The 15,194-nt window shown below is 39.0% G+C and overlaps 2 pseudogenes; one reads left to right on the top strand and one right to left on the bottom strand.

Annotated features, from left to right (window-relative positions):
• Nucleotides 1–3,182: 3,182 nt before the first annotated feature.
• LOC116537373 lies at nt 3,183–4,980 on the top strand (annotated as a pseudogene).
• A 3,345-nt stretch (nt 4,981–8,325) lies between these two features.
• On the bottom strand, nt 8,326–8,442 carry LOC116537394 (annotated as a pseudogene).
• Between the last annotated feature and the right edge of the window lie 6,752 nt (nt 8,443–15,194).

Raw genomic sequence — 15,194 nt, 5'->3', positions numbered from 1 at the left:
GGTAGCTATGGTCTGGATGTCAGATAAAAATACTGGGTTAGAGAGAAAGAGATCATTGTGGCAGACCAGAGGCAGGACTAGATTGCAGCTCTGACTCAGATGGAGAGAGCAGTGTGCGGAGGCTCACACCATAAATTTTAGCTCCAGAATGACTGCAGGAATAAATCAGGAATCCCAAGAAGACCCACAGACCCTCTATAGAAGCGGACTGCTACTGCAAGACCTGAGAGAAACCCCAAATACTGTGCTGGTATCCACAGCTGAGAGACCCATAGATGGTTCACATCACAGTATTCTGTGCCGACAACCCCCTGTACCAGCCCTGAGCCTGGTAGATTTGCTGTGTGGCTAGATACAGAAGATAGATAACAATTGTGCCAGATACTCAAAGAAGAATTGGTACCAATTCTATTGACACTAGAGGGAATGCTCTTTAATTTATTCTATGAAGCCAGCATCACCCTAATACAAAAACTAGGAAAGAACATAACCAAAAAAGAAAACTGCAGACTGATACCCCTTGTGAACATGGATGGCAAAATCTTTAACAAAATACTAGCTAACCAAATCCAACAACTTATCAAAAAGATAATTCACCATGGTCAAGTGGGTTTCATACCAGGGATGCAGGGGATGGTTTAACATAAAGAAGTCAATAAATGTGATACACCACATAAACAGAATTAAAAACAAAATCACATGATTATCTCAATAGACATAGAAAAAGCATTTGACTAAATCCAGCATCCCTTTATGATTAAAACGCTTAACAAAATCAGCATATAAGGGACATATCTCTATGTAATAAAACCATCTATGACAAACCCATAGCCAACATAATACTGAATGTGGAAAAGATGAAAGCATTCACTCTAAGAACTGGAACAAGACAAGGATACCCACTCTCACCATGCCTCTTCAACATAGTACTGGAAGTCCTAGCCAGAGCAATCAGACAAGAGATAGAAAGAAAGGACATCCAAATCAGTAAAGAGAAAGCCAAACTGTCACTCTTCGCTGACAATATGATTGTTTACCTCAAAAACACTAAAGATTTCTCCAAAAATCTCCTAGAACTGATAAAAAGAATTCAGCAAAGTTTCTGGATACAAGATTAATGTACACAAATTAGTAGCTCCCCTACACAACAACAGCGACCAAGCACAGAATTAAGAATCCAACCCCTTTTACAATAGCTGCACATGCACATGCATGCAGGCACACACACACACACATGCACACACACGCACACACACACAGTTAGGAATATACCTAACCAAGCAGGTGAAAGACCTCTACAAGGAAAACTACAAAACACTGCTAAAAGAAATCACAGATGATACAAACAAATAGAAACATATCCCATGCTATGGATGGGTAAAATGAATATTGTGAAAATGACCATACTACCAAAAGCAATCTACAAATTCAATGCAATCCCCATCAAAATAACGCCATAATTCTGCACAGAATTAGAAAAAAAGAATTATAAAATTCATATGGAACAAAAAAAAAGACCACATAGCCAAAGCAAGCCTAAGCAAAAAGAGCAAATCTGGAGGCATCACGCTACCTGATTTCAAACTATACTATAAGGCCATAGTTACCAAAACAGCATGATACTGGCATAAAAATAGGCACATAGACCAATGGAACAGAATGGAGAGCCCAGAAATAAACCCAAATGCTTACAGCCAATTGATCTTTGACAAAGCAAACAAAAATTTAAAGTGGGAAAAGAACACCCTTTTCAACAAATGGTGCTGGGATAATTGGCAAGCCACATGTAGGAGAATGAAACTGGATCTTCATCTCTCACATTATATAAAAATCAACTTAAGATGGAGTAAAGACTTATCTAAGACTTAAAGCTATAAAAATTCTGAAATATAACATTGGAAAACTCCTTCTAGACATTGGTGTAGGCAAGGTTTTTATGACCAAGAAACCAAAAGCAAATGCAATAAAAACAAAGATAAATAGCTGGGACTTAATTAAACTAAAAAGCTTTTGAATGACAAAAGCAACATTCAGCAGAGTAAACATACAACCCAAAGAGTGGAAGAAAATCTTCACAATCTATACATCTGTCAAATGACTAATACGCAGAATCCACAATGAACTTGAACAAATCAGCAAGAAAAAAAATCCAACAATCTCATCAAAAAGTGGGCTAAGGACCTGAACAGAAAATTCTCAAAAGAAGATATACAAATGGCCAACAAACATGAAAAAATGCTCAAAAACACTAATGATCAGGGAAATGCAAAGCAAAACCACAACACAATACCACCTTATTCCTGCATGAATGGCCATAATCAAAAAATCAAAAAGCAGTAAATGTTGGTATGGATGCAGTGATCAGGGAACACTTCTACACGGCTGGTGGGAATCTGAACTAGTAGAGCCACTATGGAAAACAGTTTGGTGATTCCTTAAAGAGCTGAAAGTAGAACTACCATTTAATCCAGCAATTCCACCACTGGCTATCTTCCCAGGGGAAATGAAACCATTATAAGAAAAAGATACTTGCACATACATGTTTTTTGCAGCACAATTTGCAATTGCAAAATCATGGAACCAACCCAAATGCCAGTCAAACAATGAGTAGATAAAGAAACTGTAATATATATGTGTGTGTGTATTTATATATATATATATACACACATATATATGCACATCATATATATGAGATGAAATACTACTCAGATGAACAAATACTTTCATCTCATATATATATGATATATGAGATATATATATATATGAGATATATATATATTATATATATATATTAGTATTTCATCTCTTATATATGTTGAAAGCATTCCCTCTAATAAAGGAATGAATTAACGGCATTTGCAGGGACCTGGATGAAACTGGAGACTATTATTCTAAGTGAGGTAACTCAGAAATGGAAAACTGAACATTGTATCTTCTCACTGATAAGTGGGAGCTAAGCTATGAGGACACAAAGGAATAAGAATGATACAATGTACTCAGGGGTCTTGGGGATAAGGGCGAGAGATAAAAGACTATGCAGATAGTGTACAGTATATGCTACTTAGATGATGGGTGTACACCAAAATCTTACAAATTACCACTAGAGAACATACATAACTGAACACCACCTCTACCCTAGTAACTCACGGAAAAATAAATAAATAAATAAATTTTAAAACATGATGGGCCTCTCTCAGGACAACTGGCATAAGTGCCGCAAGACTGGAGCTAGAGAAAGCCTTACCACAAGAAGTGAAAGTATGAGCTGGGGTGCCCATCTGGCTGCCAATACCAATACTGGCCCCTGCTACATCAACACAGTCCATTTGCAGGAAAGAAACAAGTAATATCATGCCCTGAGGCCAGACATGGGGGATTTCTCCTGGGCTCAAAGTGTTGTGCTTGCCAATCAATGACCATCGATGTTGTCTACAATGCATCCAGTAATGAGCTGGTCTGTACGAAAACCCTGGTGAAGAACTGCATCGTGCTCATCAACAGCACATCGTACCACAGTGGTACAAATTCCACTATGCACTGCTCTTGGACCACAAGAAGAGGGCCAAACTGACTGCTGAGAAGGAAGAGATTTTAAACAAAAAGCAATCTAAAAAAATTTACAAGAAATATGATGAAAAAAAAGAATACCAAAATCAGCACTCTCCTGAAGGAGTAGTTCCAGCAAGGAAGGCTTCTTCCATGCATCACATCAAGGCTGGGACAGTGTGGCAGAGCAGATAACTATGTGCTAGAGGGCAAAGAGCTGGAGTTCTATCTTAGGAAAATCAAGGCCCAGAAAAGCAAACAAATCCTCATCCTTTCTGTCTTTGCCCATGTAATAAAAGCATTTAGACTGCGCGCAGTGGCTCATGCCAGTAACTCCAGCACTTTGGGAGGCCGAGGCGGGTGGATCACGAGATCAGGAGTTTGAGACCAGCCTGGCCAATATAGTGAAACCCTATCTCTACTAAAAATACAAAAATTAGCTGGGTGTGGTGGCACGCACCTATAGTCCCAGGTACTTGGGAGGCTGAGGCAGAAGACTCACTTGAACCCAGGAAGCAGAGGTTACAGTGAGCCAAGATCATGCCACTAGACTCCAGCCTGGGCAACAGAGTGAGACTCTGTCTCAAAAAAAAAAAAAGTGTTTATTGTTTTGTAAAAAAAAAAATAATGAAAATCTGGGTTATGGAATAAATTTCATGCCAACATATAAGGGCAAGTGAAAACTGTGGGTGAGTTTGCCTATAAGAAGGAGTATAGTCCACACTGAGTAGGTTGGGTATTGAATGTGGAAGAAAGAAACAGAAATAGTTGTGAACCAAAGGGACAATGCCTTTCTAGGAGCATTTTTCACCATTTCCCTAAAGGTTGGCAGAGTTTTTCTTTTTGATTTTTTTTTCTTCAAGAAAATACCAGACCACTAAGAAACACTGGAGAGCATATGATAAGATGCTGCTCAGATCCAAGTGGAGATACAAATTACTCCAACTGGGAGAAGGTAAACGAACATTCCAATAAAAAAAAAAGAGAGAGAGAGAGAGAGAGAGAGAGAGAGACAAGGTCCTAAGTCAAAATAGTCAACAGTATAGGGCAGAGAGGATGATGCTAACTGGGAAGAGTCATGTTCTTGCATGGTGGCTATAAGGATGAATGCTGAAACAATACTCAAGTGTCACTCAAGTAATGAAAACCTAGAAGTAATCTACATTGATTAAAGTTTCCCATTGGTTCTATTTCTCTTGCAAACTTGTGGTGCATACTTGCACGTGAGGCACTGCCCATTTACCTGTGAGAAAAGCGAGGCTCCTCCAAGATTTTCCAGCTAGACTCAGCACACTGTGTTGGAAAAAGACTGGACTAATCATCTAGTTCATCTCTTAATCTCCTAGGGAGAAAGCAACAACTGCTGCTCCAAAGGCAAGTGCAGTACCAGTCAAAGTCTGGGAAACCAGCTGCCAAGTGTTGCCTGGTGGATAAAGCACTGAACTAATGACCCAGAGACGTCCCAAGTAGTCACCATATACCTGTCATTGACTGGGTGAACTTGAACAAGCTGCTGACATTCACTGGCCTTAGATTCCACATCTATATAAAAGAGAGTTACCTAGTTTTGATAATTACTGGGGTTCTTTCTGGATCCAAAGTTTCATTACTTGAGTTATTTCTTACTTGGTTACATGCTTTGGGTCTTTTTAAATTTTATTATTATACTTTAAGTTCTGGGGAACATGTGCAGATTGTGCAGGTTTGTTACATAAGTATACATGTGCCATGGTGGTTTGCTCCATTCATCACCCCATCATCTACATTAGGTATTTCTCCTAATGCTAACCCTCCCCTATCCCCCCACCAGCTGCTATCCCTGCCTTAGTCCCTCGCCCCCTGACAGACCCCAATGTGTGATGTTCCCCTCCCTGTGTCCATTGTTCAATTCCCACTTATGAGTGAGGACATGTGGTGTTTGGTTTTCTGTTCTTATGTTAGGTTGCTGAGAATGATGGTTTCCAGCTTCAACCGTGTGCCTGCAAAGGACATGAACTCATCCATTTTTATGACTGCATAGTATTCCATGGTGTACATGTGCCACATTTTCTTAATCCAGTCTATCATTAATGGGTATTTGGGTTGGTTCCAAGTCTTTGCTATGGTGAACAATGCCACAATAAACATGTGTGCATGTGTCTTTACAATGGAATGATTTGGGTATATACCCAGTAATGGGGTTGCTGGGTCAAATGGGCTTTTAATATCTCCACTCTAAAGATGATTGAAACAAAAGAAATTGAAGTTCCCACCAAATATTTTTATATATTATTCCAAAATAGCTTTGGGGTGTAGGTGGGAAATGTTTATGATAACTAAGCTAACAAAGCTGGGCAGAACAAAAATGTAGGGAGTAGCAATCCATATATATTTTATGATGAGAACAATCAACAGAGCTTTGCATTATCTGAGTGACACACAGGGGAAGCTGGTTTTCAGCTTAACCCATTTGAAGTATTCCTATTTGTAAATTATGAAGGTTCCATTATGTCCACTTAACCATAATGTTGCAGGTATGAAGCACTCTGGTGAATATTATTATTATTAATTAAATTACAGTATGAATTAATAGTTCTCTGTGAATCAGAATTCAATAAACTTAAACATCAGACTAAGTATAATAGAAACACTATGAGAATGTAGAGGAAGATTAGGATTCTGATAAAAAGGCTTCAAGATGGAATAAGTAAAATTAATTCAGCAATAAATATTTTTGAGTGTTTATTATACACACATCTTTGTGCTAGAGGTTATAGGATTTCAATTTTCTAATTTGAACTTGAAAGGAAATTTTACTATATTTGGGGTTTTTTAATTGGGACCATTCTCGTGCCTACTAGGGAAGTTAAATGTTAATCCCTTATCAGGAAGTACCATAACCATCTCTTTAGATTATTCTTTGATAATATATTAGGCATATGAGGTTTCTGCTTCAAAAGGAGTTATTTTTATAATTTTTCTATAAACAAAACCAAACAAAAGCAGGTACTTCAAATGTTTCCTTGGACACCTTTGCCTTAAACAGTTTTGTTCATGCATCCCTTTGAGTCTGCCTCATTCTTTGGGGCTGCACTGACATTTGCTTTTCACAAAGCAAGAAAGCCTTTACAGTCTTGCTTTGCTGCTCCCTATCAAAGGCATGCTGGGTGGTGCCCATGAAAGTCACAACTGCAGCCAAGTAACATACGGATGCCACCTACCAGGCTGTGGACACCAACAGGGAAGGCTACTTAGCAACTGCCTGAACTTTCTAAAATGGCCTGAAATTATTCCCCTGCTTGGTCTTGCTGGTGACATCCAGGCAGAAGGTAGTGTCCATCTTTCCCCATGGGACAAGCTGCCTGAGGACTTTGGTCCCTGGGAAGTCCACTGTCCCAAGCTGGCCCCACTCAGGCCAGCCCAGCTGCTCACTGAGGCGCCCCCAGCTTCACCAGCCTCCACCACACAAAGGCTGTGCCTCCTTCCCACAGGGAGACAGTTTATTGCTTTAAGTAGTTGAGGGTAGGCAGGAGGGTCTCTGAAGAGCAGTACGCAATTCTAAATGGCTCTTTTTAATATCTCTCAGCTTGAATCCCTAGCACATACCTGAACAAATACCAGCATAACTGCTATCATTAGTAGGAAGAACTAAAGTCTTTTCTTCAAAGAGACACCGTGTATTCCCTAAGAAAACTCTGAATAAAGAAAGTCTCATGGTCTTTAGACTCCTGTTTCTTGGCATTTAATAGATTACAGGCATACTTTCGGGCAACTAAATGTTAACAACCCTTTTGTAGAGATCACTCTAATAAATGCTGTAGAAGCGGCATCAGACTTGTATTTAAAAGCCTGAGGCCTGATTCTCATCCCTTCTTCTTGCCAAGTGTGTAAATCAGGAAGGTTCATTTCACCCCTCTGGATCTTGGTTGGCTCAATTATAAAATGAGGATAGAGTAGTTGTAAAAGTTACGTAAGATAATGCCAGAAACACAGTAAGACTTGATAGATATTCCAAGAACAAAAATCCTATCGTAGGCCAAGCACAGTGGCTCACACCTGTAATCCCAGCACTTTGGCAGACTGAGGCAGGAGAAACACTTGAGGTCAGGAGTTAGAGAACAGCCTGACCAATATGGTGAATTCCATCTTTACTAAAAATACAAAAATTAGCTGGGCATGGTGGCAGGCACCTGTAATTCCAGCTACTTGGAAAGCTGAGGCAGGAGAATTCCTTGGACCCAGGAGGCAGAGGTTTCAGTGAGCTGAGATTGTACCACTGCACTCCAGCCTGGGCAACAGAAGTAGACTCTGTCTTAAAAAAAATAAAAAGGAAAGGAAAGAAAGTCCCATCATAAATGTGAAACATTTCCTGACCTGCCTGGCAACCAGGGAGCTGCCTCATCGTGATCTCATGCCAGTCTTCATGTGTTTCTCTTCCTTCACTGCATGGGGATCAGTTTGATTCTTTGTTGTTATTGTTTATTTCCCATAGCACCAATGCAATCCTTGCACCCAGCAGGCATTCAATAAATACTAATTGATTGATTAAACTTGAATTTTAACACCATCTCGGCACCTTTGAGAATCAGAGAACCCCTTATGCAAAAACTAAAGCCATTTACCCAACAAGTTTTCAGAGAGCTTTGTTTCTGTAAAAAAAAGCATTGGCCCTGGAAAGAAAAATACTTAGATTCAAAACAGTTTTGGTTTTGTCACATACTGGGTGAACTTGGGCAAGCTACTCAAATGGAGGCAATACAACCCATCCTATATGACTGTTGTAAGAATCAAATAAGATACAAAGTGTCTAGTACATTGTTAGTGTTAAGAATGGTGAGGTTCTATTAAAAGATAGCATGAATAAACTGATAAGAACAGATACTACACTTGATCTTAGCCAAAAGGCCGAGAAGCGATTGATAGCATGAATAAATACAATACAGGAAGTTTCTTCTAATCATTCATTGGTAGATCATTTTTAATTAAACTAAGACATGTTACTGATATACTCAGATTCATGTTGCCCCCATCCCCCCCAATTTAAACAAGGCTGTGCTATGTAATTTGCCCAGCAGCTTTAGAGTTTGGGTTATAGAATACCCCAAAAATGTTGGTACATATAAGCAACAAATCCTTAAAAGTACTTATAACTCTCAAATATTAGATTGAAAGCAGGTAGTTAGACTTCACAGGATAAGGATAACTGGTTACGTGAGCTGACAAGAAGACTAACAGGCTGTCAGCAAATACTTCCCTTCCAGAGATGGTTTTAGGAACCTACATAATAATGTGGGAACCAAATAAATGTTGGCAAAGCTTTTTTTTTTTTTTTTTTGAGACAGGGTCTCACTGTGTCACCCAGGCTGGAGTTCAGTAGTTGATCTCGGCTCACTGAAACGTCTACCTCCCAGGTTCAAGCAATCCTCCTGCCTCAGCCTCCCGAGTAGCTGAGATTACAAGCACACATCATCATACCCACCTAATTTTTGCATTTCTAGTAGAGATAGCGTTTTACCATGTTGGCCAGGCAAGCCTTGAATTCCTGATCTCAAGTGATCCACCCGCCTTTGGCCTCCCAAAGTGCTGGGATTACAGATGTGAGTCACCGCTCCCAGCCAGCAAAGCATTTTTAACACTGGCAAATTGCAAAGAACAGAATATTTGAGATGGGGAAAAAATGGAACATTTACTGGGCACTTGCTCTCTACTGATCATTGTACTAGATACATAAAACTGTTTTCCTATTTGATTTCTTACATTACAGAAGAACTTAGAGCCAGAGAGTTAAGACTTAACTGGTATCACAGTGAGAGTTAATATTAAGGCCAGGATTAGAACCCAGAGACTAGTAAAAGCATCTTAAACTCTCATTATTTTCCAACAATCTCTGACTCATTAGGCAGTAAAAGCCCTGCAATTCCTGCTCTACCAGTGTAGAAAGAAGTTCATCACCACCACCACTTCTCAGCATGGTTCAAGAATTCTCAAGAAGTCACAACAACTGCTTGTAGCCCCCTCCACCTCCATGCTCTACTAAAAGATGCTACACAGCACATGATGCAGCTTAAACATAGAAGGGCAATGAAAAAGCCCTATAAGGAACAAAAAAAATAATTGATTGCCTTCATTTTATACTGAAATTGAAGCCCAGCAAAGCTAAATAATTTGTCCAAAGGCAGAAAACAAGACAACAGGAGAAATATGATCCTAATCCACGGACCATTTTCCAGTGTCTCTTGGACAAGAGATCAAATATTCTTTTTTCTTACCTTTTATCTTCTGGACACTGTAAATCTGTGGCTCCTGAACCTGAGCAAGCATCAAAATCATCTGAAGAGTTTGTTAAAGGATAGATGCATGGGTCCCTCCCACAGTTTCTGATCTGATAAGTCCAGGTCGGAGGCTAAGATTTCCTTTCTGACATTTCCAACAATGCCGATGCTGCTGGTCCAGAGACTACGTTTTGAAAATCACTTTTATAGAATTGATGCTGGTTTTCATGTTTTAACTTTTAACTTTAGAGCCAAAGTTTCTTCTTTCAACCTGTTAAGAAGACAACTCTAAGTTCTAATCAAGCTTCACGGGGATTGCAAATGTAAAAAGAAATATCCCTGGGCAAGTGCAGTAGTATCATTCTTGCAGGAAAACTTTTGGACATAATCTGTACAAATCATGACAGGACCTTGGAGGCAATGTGGTCTTTAACTTGGTCTATTCCAGATTTTTTCAGAGACGCCACCTGCAATCTGTTACAGCAGTGTTCACAATCTTTTCCATGAAAGGACATACGTAGCAAAGGATAATATTTATACCACACAGTAATAAAATTAGAGGCTCCTAATGGCCAGAAGTAGCCTGCCAGGTTCTCTGGACATTCCAGGCCCTATAGAAATCTTGCCATCCCCATGGCTAGGGGGATAAATGCTTTTTCCAATATGAACTGATTCGTGGCACTTCAGCATGCTAAACATAAAATGCCCCCAATATTAGTCTTTTTCTTTTTATTAAAGATAGCAATGGGATCCCAATTATCAAAAGTAATTAAAATAGAAACATCTTAAGCAAGGAGAAAAAAATCACCTGAAAACATGAACATTGTGGCTAAATAGTAACTAAGGAGACTAGAACTCAAATTATTTTCCAGTTGTTAGATTCTATGCCTGCATCTTATTTTCTTTTTTGTTGTATGAGGATAATTTTATTTGACTCATTCTTTGTATCATAAAACCCCCTTTAGCTGATTCACTGAGTCTAAGAAAACATTTATGTTAGATGTATCATTACTGGGTATATCACTAAGAATAATTCTGCCAACAAAAAAAAAAATATGGCCCATGCTTTCCAATTACCTAGAAGTAGAACTTTAAGCTTACAGATGGAGCTCTTTTAAATTCAGTTGGACTTAGTTTCTATATGTCACTCATAGTGCACCCATAAAAAAAGAGAAATATGCTAACATCGTCACTTCCTATTCTGCATATGACGCTGATCACTTCATGACTCCTCCATGATACCTGTCCTTTTCTACACTGTACCATGCCTCAATTCATCATTAATAGCGATGCGAATGTTTTTAAACTGATAAACTAACATCTCTAGAATTTTCTTTCCATCCTCCAATACCCATTCTGCAAGTTTTAATGTCCACGCTCAAAAATGACCACTATATTCCAGTACCACTGGCCTATGATGATTACAAGACATATACTCAGTTCACAAATGTGAAAGCCTTTCTTAAATACCTCTTAGAGTGAATAAAACATGGAAATTCTATTTAATATTACTAAGAGCTCATGGAGAAGCAATGGCCCTGAGTTTCAAAATGACCACATATTCTTTTTATGAAAGTGTGCCCTCCTTAATATAACAAAGCCTGCTCATGAGATTTAAATCTCCTTTTCTTGGAGTTTTCTTTTGAAGGAAATCATATTCTGAAATCCTGAGCCTCAATTCTCCACTACTGTCTCTGGAGTAGACACGGCTGCAGATGATTCTAGTCTAGGATGTGCACAGGGCTTAGCAAATCATATTCCTTTTGTGAGTAAGGTCTCGCTGTATCACCCAGGCTGGAGTGCAGTGGCATGATCATGGATCGCTGCAGGCTCCACCTCCCAGACCCTCCAAAGTAGCTGGAGCTACAAGCACACACCACCATGCCTCTGTATTTTTTTTTTTTTTTTTGTAGAGACAGGGTCTCGCTATGTTGCCCAGGCTGGTCTTGAACTCCAGTGCTCAAGTGATTCTCCCATCTTGGCCTCCCAAACTGCTGAGATTATAGGTGTAATCCACCACGCTTGGCCCCAGATTGTTCTTTATGTGCCATGCAATATTTACATGTCAAACTCTTTGCCAGCACTACAAACTGAGCATTATCCTAGATTGTAGTAAAACCACTGCATTATCCTAGATTGTCACATCCCAACCACTGCATTCCAACAGGACTCCTGGATAGGAGTCACACTGAAAGTGCCTGGGAAGGCAGTCTTTTCTGGGTGGAGTAGAACTCCAGACCGCTAAGATATTTTCCATTCGAATCAGTTCAACAAGTGCTTTGTCTAAACTCCTTTGATATGCCCAGCACTCTTTTTTAAGTTAAAATTTTTTTAATTTTCAAAAAGTGTATACATTTATAGTATACAGCATAACCTTTTCATATATGTCTACATTGAGGAGTGACTAAATCAAGCTAATTAACATATTTATTACTTCACACACTTTTTGTAATGAGAACATTTTAAATCTACTCTTAGCAATTTTCAAGAATACAATACTATTAACTATAATCATGTTTTATAACAGACATCCTAAACTTAATCCTCTTCCATAACTAAATGTTGCATCCTCTGACTCTCATGTGATCCAACAACTTGACTTCTGGGTATACATCCAAAAGGAATGAAATCAGTATGTCAAAGAGATATCTGCACTTTCGTGTTCATTGTAGCATTATTTCCAAGAGCCAAGATCTGGAAACAACAAAAGTGCCCATCAGTGAATAGATGGATAAAGAAAATGTGGTGTATACATACAAAACTAATCAACCTTTTAAAAAATGAAATCTGGTCATTTGTGACAATATGGATAAAACTTGAGGATACTATGCTAAGTGAAAGAAGTCAGACATAGAAAGACAAATACTGCATGATCTCATATGTGAAACTCAGCACTTTTTTAAGTCTGGGTTGTTTAGGGGTGAGGGTTACAGATTATTATGGCAAAGAGTCAGCCCTCTTCTCAAATGGCTGATGTTTTGTCTAAGGCAACAAGGCTTGGCCACGTTAAATAATGAAGGGAAAGCTGAAGAAACAGGTAAATCTCAAATATTTAATTTAAGTTGAGAAGTACTGCAGATGCCAAGCAGCAAATATTGGGAGTAGTTGTGGGTTGTAGTATTGGCTGGAGTTATCAGATGTTTTATGGTGAACATGGATATAAGTTTGTTCCTGAAGGATGCAAGGAATTCAGTAACACAGAAGGACAGTTCCAACTAAACATGAACGAATCTGCAGAGATGGGTACAGTGAACAGACATGTGAAGATGGAGTTAGGTGGGCTACATGTAGGTGATTAAGCCCACACACGTCACCAAAGCAGCAGCACAAGCACGGAGGAGTAAAAATTTAATGTGGACTTTCCCCCACAATCAGAAGAATATTTATTGTCTCAGCCAGAGGACTTGGGGGTATTGGAGTAAAAGTCTGAAAGAGTATCTTAGGAATATAATTGTCCTTAGGTAGCTTTTGTGGCAGGCCAGGTCTCACTAATGCAGGCCTCCATAACAACTGTTTCAGCTCTGACTGAGTGGTTAAGTTAAATATTAGAAGCTGAAAGAGCCACTGCCTTTATGCAAAGGCTGGAATGTAACGAAAGCCCACCAAGAGTTTCACCTAGGCATTTCCTGGGCCTTAAAGCATGACAAAATAATGAAGGAATTCTTAGCAGGACCCATTTAGGATAAAACAAGTTTTACTGGGGGTCTGAAGAAACTCCCCAGGCCTCTGCAAATAAGTTTACTGGGGGTCTGAAGATAATCACCAAACCTCCGTGATTTAGCAGGAGACAAAATAAGGGTAATCATCCCAGCACCTGGACTCATTTAGATTAAAGAAACTAACTGAGGCTCCAGGAGAAGGTCTTAAGGACTCAGACCTTAGTTATAGATTAAAAGAAGTTAATCACTAATGTCTTTAGATGAATACACACTTATATTCATCACCTTAGAAGGTCTGTAAGCTCTGGAAGACTTTATAATTTTTGAGTTGGTCCGGTGATATTTTCCATGCCTTCTCCCTGTAACATGGAGAAATTAAAAAAAAAAAAAAATCTCTTCCTCCCCAGTTCATCTGCATCTCGTTATTGGACCACAAGAAATAGCAGCCCAACCCTCAGTTTGGTCTGGGAACACTTTTTCCATCTTCCAAGTGTATGTGAGACACAGATAACACTAGATCAAGTAATAAAGCACTTGAACAACTATGTTTTATATAACCAGATGCAGTTACTTTTAATTGTATACACCCGAATACACTCCACTTTGAATTTACTCCACTTATCTATACCCATAGGTGGCTATCTTAGCGGCATTCACAGTCCAGGTATATTGTCCACATAAACCTACTTTAGCCCCTTAACAAAGGACGTAAGATTAGAAGTTACTCTCCAGACAAACAAAACCTGAATATCTTGATGTCAGGTATCTCTTATTACAATATAAAGTCATATTTATATTAAATATCCCCAATGATAGCCTTAGCCTAATTGTTCTCAACTAGGAGGAATTATACCACACAGGGTATATTTGTGGATGTATGGAGGTATTTTGTTTGTCACAACTGGGTTGGGGGTTGCTACCAGAATATCATATGTATAGAAGCCAAGGATACTTTTAAACATTTTATGATGCACAGGACAATCCTACACATACACACATACACACACACACACACACACACACACACAATTCTCTGGCCCAAAATGTCAGTGGTGCCAAGGTTGAGAAACCCTGCTTAATTCTTACCAGTTTACATGATGTTAAAACACACACACATACACTTAAAAAATACAACCTCATTCTCTTTCCCTAAGCTAAGAACTCTCCAATAAGTTTTCTCAAATGGTTTTGCCAGCTGAGTGCTTTTAAGTTCTGGACCAAATATAGCTTTAGAAATAATAGTAAATTATTTTGCATAAAAGTCTAGGGATCAATATATCCAGGGTTGCTTAACTCAAAAAATCAGTGGTGTTGGGTTTTCAGATACTTTTCTAGTTGTTTTATGTATGTGTCTCTCTGATCACTATGGTAAGCTGAAAAACTTTCCCGCAAAAGTTATTCATGTCCTAATCTCTAGAACTTGTAACTATTACCTTATATGACAAAAAAGATACTTTGCAGATATTATTGGATTAAGGAGCTTGGGATGGTGCAATTATCCTGGATTATTATAATGGGTAGACCCTAGATGGAATCTCACATATCCCTATATGGAGATGGCAAAGGGAAATTTGATAACACACAGAGGAGGAGATGAAAAGACAGAGCAGGAGAGATTTAAAGATGTTGGCCTTAAATATTGGGGTGATAGGGTCATAAGCCCAGGAATGCTGACAGCCACCAGAGATGGAAGAGAAAAAGACTATCCCCCAGAGCATCCAGAGGAAGCAAGGTCTTG

Source organism: Sapajus apella, unplaced genomic scaffold (assembly GCF_009761245.1).
Source record: "Sapajus apella isolate SASKATOON/1434 unplaced genomic scaffold, GSC_monkey_1.0 scaffold109, whole genome shotgun sequence".
NCBI classification, from domain to species: Eukaryota; Metazoa; Chordata; class Mammalia; order Primates; family Cebidae; genus Sapajus; species Sapajus apella.
Note: the sequence above shows the minus strand (reverse complement) of the source record. Positions and strands in the feature narration are given on the sequence as shown.